Genomic DNA, 6,298 nt, shown 5'->3' on the forward strand with positions numbered 1-6,298 from the left:
TCCACTGAAGAATGCCCTGAAGAAAATCCACTTACGCTTATAATTTCGGAGAAAGCAGCAGTGTTCAATAGACTATGACAGGTGGATGAGACATTTTAATGAGCTTGTTGGTTATGTTGGAGCCATTTTCGAGTCTGGTGACGTCATTATGCAAATTAGACAAATAATCATTTTATTTGCATGGCGCTTTTCAAAATACTCAAAGACACTTTACAGAAGAATGGAGTTGAATAAAAGCAAGTAAACAGAGTAAAAGATACATTAAAATACAACATTCATTTGTTAATACACAACTAAAACATGAGAAAAAGAGGGGGGGGCAGATTTACTCCCATCGCAAACTTTGGGTCGTACTGTTGACTTTCCAAATTTCAAGCTACAACTATTTGAAATTTAAATATCAAAATAGAATATTTTATTTGGGAAAAAAAATCCAGCCACCCCGTCATAACGTCTGGACCAGGGGTCAGCAACCTGCGGCTCCAGAGCCGCATGTGGCTCTTCAGCCTCTTTATTGTGGCTCCCTTTGCGATGCTTGAATATTTTTAACACCCGAGTGGGGAAAATGCACGTCTTTTGTAATGAGTTTTAAAAAATCCAACTTTGTCTGAGACCATGAATGCATCCTGAGTGAGTTCTGACTGCTATCCAGTTCAGTACATGAAGAAAAACAAGTAATACTTACCTACAAATCTAAAAAATAAATTCGAGATAATTTAAAAACAGCGGCATGGGAACTTGTTTTTACGTTTACAGTAGTTTACACATACATTTATGTAAGTTTATCTCCAAAACTAGCAAGAGTACTCCAACTCGTCTTTTCTTATCTGAACTACTTTGATACCCCCAAATTCCCTCCAATGTTGTTTTAAACATACTATATGTTTTGCGGCTCCAGGCTATTTTTCTTCAGTGGGCATTGGGTAAAATGGCTCTTTTCATAGTAAAGGTTGCCGACCCCTGGTCTAGACCCCCCAGGGGGGAGCGTCCCTAGTTTGAAAACCAATGTGTTACAGTATCACTATACCTACAAGCTTTGTTTTCGCCTTCATACTACCACACAATAACATGTTCTAACACCTTAAATCATAACTTTTTATGATTAACGCTTTCGACTTAACCCGACTTTTTGACATTTAAGTCATTTTTCAAACTATTTAGTCACCCTCTTGAAGTGGGATCAAACAGTAACAGTTGCACTTAAATGGATTTCAACGCAGCAGCAGCATGTGATATCGCTCCCATTTTCAAGGTAGCACTGTAAATAGCTCCCAGCCAGGCATTTTTGGACAGGCCCAGACAAAGGAACGGCAGCAGTGTTGCAACGGTACACTTAAACCCTTGATTCCTCTTTTAATGCACAGCTATAAATATTCCACTAGCAAAAACCTGTCCTGCTGAAGGCCCAGCAGCACTCAGGGAATGCAGCCTAGGATGGGCACATACTATTAATACAAATGTTGGAAACGCATTTGAAATGTGAAATGATCCCATGTGAGAAACAGCGATTTGCTTCCACTTTGGTTGCCGTTTATTCAGCCCGCCGTGGGGCGCCACATGTTTCATAGTTATAAATTAATAACAGGGTTGGTTCCTTCAATATTGATTGCGACAAAGTTTGTACAGACATGCTTTGTGGTTTGTCTAAGGCACGGGTCTCAAATTCAATTTACTTGGGGGGCCACTGGAGCTCGGGTCTGGGTGAGACTGGGCCGCATCAGGTTTTCAAAAAAAAAAAAAAAAAAAACCCAAAACGCATTTATTAAAAACTGGGAAAAAAATCAATAAAAAAGGCATTTATTAAAAACAATTTTTTTTTAAAAACTTCACTTTGGTTCCAATTTTCTACAAGAAAAGCTCTGATAAAACATTCCACTGTTCTCAAATATCTTACTTTTTATTTTTCTACACAAAATAAGATGAAAAATAAACAAATCAAGAACAAAGAAAATCAATCAGTAATAAATAAATAAATATTATAATAATAACAAAACGGCAAATAATAAAAACTTAAACCAAATATAGTTGGTGGGTAGACAAATATTTTTTTTCACATTAAAATGAACAAAGCATTATTAGAGCCCTGTAGACATGACAAAACACGACTATAGTCACATTTATACTCTTTTTATTTACAACATATTGCGCAACTGCAGGGTCTTGCGACACATGCTAACTCGCAAACTAGAGAGCTAGCGACCTAAACGGTAGCCTTCAAGTTATTTCCTTTCAACTTAAATAGCCAAAAACGTACCACTTCCACACGGATAGGGAGGATAACTATTAACAGTTATTTAACCTTTAACATGAACATTAATCAAACGTAATAATTTTTTCTGGGTACATGATACCATACAGCATCCATATCAAACTTAACATTAAACTTTCATATCAAGGCGGGGGCCTCAAACTAGTGTCCTGCGGGCCACATTTTGGCCCGCGGGCCGCGTGTTTGCTACTGTACACAAATCATGATGCCGAGGCTGCTTTCATGTGCTCCCTGTTACTTTCAGTCATGTCTGAAAAACGGAAAGATAACACACTGATGATGGCGAGATGGATTCTCTTGCAAGACGGCCGCAAGAGAATCGCTAGCTGAGGCTCGAGCCCCTGAATACCAACTATCTGTGTGCGTTTCTGTGTGCACCTTATCACACACTGACTTGTGAAAGGTCCATGTTGATGTTTTTTTTTTTTTTTCCTACACTCCTTACTGATTTGAAGCACGTACATTCTTCTGATGGTACGCTTGTCATCTAATCAAGATAAAGAACAGCATTGGAGGGCGGGCGCGAGCGGGGTATCGAGAGAAGTGTTTGGGGGGTGGTGGTGTGATAGAGGGAGGGAAACGGGCCAATGCAGCGATAAGAGGGGCTGTCTGGGCCCTGTCACATACACACAGCAGATGGATGACTCTTATCTGGGAGATCAGAGTGCATGCTTGCGCCCGGGCCCTGTTACAGATGATCACACCAGACAGATGAATGGGCCCCCCTCCGCTCTCCACCAATCACAGTGCATACACACACACAGACACTTGCACACCTAAGTTACACACACACACACACACGAGGGTCGGAACCGATTGTAGCACTTGTCTTACCTTTTTCCACTCAACAATTTCACTCATTCCGTTTTATTATTTTAGCCTTCAAAAGTGGATTTGCATTACCAACAAGCTGGAGCCTATCCCAGCTGTCTTCGGGCGAGAGGCGGGGTATACTCTGGACTGGTGGCCAGCCGATCACAGGGCACATATAGACAAACAACCATTCACACTCACATTCATACCTATGGACAATTTGGAGTCGCCAATTAACCTAGCATGTTTTTTGGAATGTGGGAAGAAACCGGAGAGAAACCGGGGAGAACATGCAAACTCCACACAGAGATGGCCGAGGGTGGAATTGAACCCTGGTCTCCTAGCTGTGAGGTCTGCGCACTAGACCGCCGTGCCGCCCGAGTGTATATACAATTAATTAAATTTTTTATGAAATCAAGTGGTGTCAACAGATACTCTGAATTACTTTTTACAGTGTGCTTTTACAATCAGTAACTGTTACATTTGTTCACTTCCTGCTTTCCATAATAGTTTTTTTTTTTTTTTTTTTAATAATGCACCTTGTTCCGAAGTACGAGGTCTCAAAAGTGGAAAAGCATTTTGCTTAGCTAGATTGTTTTTCATTAATGTTACTTTATTTATGATCAATCTGTCATATATTTTTCTGCTTTTTCCAGAAGTCACTTTCTTCAGGCCTCTGATTGGCTAAGAAGTCCTTAAGACTGCAGCACCACCTGCTTCTCTTGGAATGCTCATGACAGCTGGAAATGTGTTTTGTCCCAGAGAAAAAAAACAACCTGTATTGACCTGAATATAAAACAACCCCTCTTTTGGGATTTTTAAAATCAAATTGTAAGACTAACAACAAAATTAGCTTTTTACTAAAATAAATCAATCATATTTCTTAATAAAAGCTTAACACAGTTATTTGCTAACATGCCCTATCTTTGAGCGACTTTTGTGCGGGAGTGACCGAAAGAAAAGCTCGGACTCAGTTGTGGAGAATTAGTTTGGAGCCGTCTTATATTCCAATCAATACTGTAACAATGGTACCTCAGTTCAAAAACCGAGATAATTCCAATTAATCCAATTCAGATACATAAAAATATTACCAAAAAACAACAAAATACATTTCATACTGAATACTTATAGTTTTACATGTAAGAAACAATATGATTACAAAATTACGAAACAATATACATTCTAGCGGAATCAATTCAGTAGTGTTTTTTGCCTTTTTTTATCAAAATGCTGGCACTCCCAACTTTCTTTTTGCCCCCATGGCAGGTTATTTAGCACTTGGACTCAATAAAAAAATGCATGGATAGTGAGTCAGCAACGCGGAAGTTACTTTGTTTGGGAACTCGATGTCTCGGAACGATACAGAACAGGGTAGATCAGGGGTGGGCAAACTACGGCCCGGGGGCCACATCCGGCCCGCCAAGTGTTTGAATACGGCCCGCCCAATCTTTCCAAAGTATTTCATTTAAACTCAACATACAACCTGGCATCATGGCCTGAGCCAACCTTTTGATGGTTTTATCAATTTTGTTTTTTGACATGGTCTGTTGTTTACAAAGTGCTCCTGAAAAAAGGGACACAAGCACATAATAATAATTATTGTTATTAGATTATTATAATTATTATTAGAACTATTATGATTATTATAATTATTATATTAATGCTAATTATTATATTAATTATATATAATATTATTTGCATATTTTACATAATAATAATATAATAATTAATATTTTTATTTTATTGTAATTATTATATTTTATTATTTTTTAAATATTTAAATATAAATATAAAATAATAAATAATAATAGCAGATTGCGTGACAATTTTACAGATACAATAATACCAGGTGGACTGTTACGTGGGGTAGATGGACTAGCTTTTTAAGCGAAATACTGTATGAAACCCGAGACAGTGTATGAAAACTTGTGTATTTTTTGTCATCAACAATGAAGGTAGTTGTAGAATGTATGAAAATGATATATATGTATATATATATATGATATAACTTAGAGTAGTCAGTGTGCAGCTTGTCTTGCAGTTATAGATTTACTGTCCTCTTAGCACACCACAGCGCACATGTCCAAACCTAATAAACCACAGTGCTGTCAGCACTCATGCAGCTTCAGATCATGCTTGACTGTAATAAAGACACAATTTCCTTGGTATTCCCAGCTATTTAGACAAGCCGTACACAGACTTCTCTTAAGTCTATCACGTTTCATTTCTATCGAGATGACTTTCATAAGATTTTGAACATACAGACGAGATTTTAATTTGGATTAAAAAAAAAAAAAACACCAGAAGCAAAATGTGTCTGCCTTGCACACACTGCATTCATGCATGTCATCACACTCATTTGGAGCCACAAGCACTCTCTCACTCCTTAGATCCCCCCCCCCCCACCCCCACTCCTCCTTCCATACATGGTCGATTTTATTCGACCGAATCACAAGCACTGAGTTTAGATACAGCATAAATTATTAGAATCCCTTTAGGCCGCCACACTTCACCTTTTGTGCTGACAGATTAACTTTTCTGTGTGCCGGCGCCCCAATCTCTAGATCCTCCTTTTCATGTACAGTAACCCCCCCCCCCCCCGTTCCCTAACCCTTCATTATTTGGAGGGAGCGCTTCTTCAACAGCTGTTGATTCTCATGGATGCATTTTATAGAGCCGGAGAGCGGCTGTCTCATCTTGAAGGCAGATGGTGGCCGACACGTGGCGACTGAAAAGCTGCTTGATCTTATGGGAAATATATTGTTTTTCTTTAAAAAAAAACAACCTGTAATCTCCTCAATTCCTGTTTACAGCGTGAGGAGTTCGCCTGGAATGTATGTCACGTTTGTGGCCCTCATCCTCCCGTCAAAGACGCTGCCCTACTTCCATAATTGCTGCCGTGCTAAGTTCAGGGACATCGCGACGCACCTGCTTTTTTTATTTTGTTTCATTCTCACACATGTCAGATAATAATTAGAGATAAAAGAAGGTCTGTGTTGTGATAGAAAACATTCCAGTATATTTTCTCTACCCTGTGATTTCCTCTCCGGGTCACACTTGTATCCCAGCATGCATCTGTGAACTTGCCACCTCCTGTTGTGTTGGATACGTGCAGACCTTTTTGCAATTTGTCAATATAAAATTGACTGTCAGGAGGTCAAATGAGGTTTTTTTTCACCCTGAAGGGGATTATACTCCGCCCCTGGTGATTGATGG

The sequence above is a fragment of the Doryrhamphus excisus genome, linkage group LG15, assembly GCF_037039965.1.
Source record: "Doryrhamphus excisus strain RoL-2023G ecotype Guam linkage group LG15, RoL_Dexc_Guam_v1.1, whole genome shotgun sequence".
NCBI lineage: Eukaryota > Metazoa > Chordata > Actinopteri > Syngnathiformes > Syngnathidae > Doryrhamphus > Doryrhamphus excisus.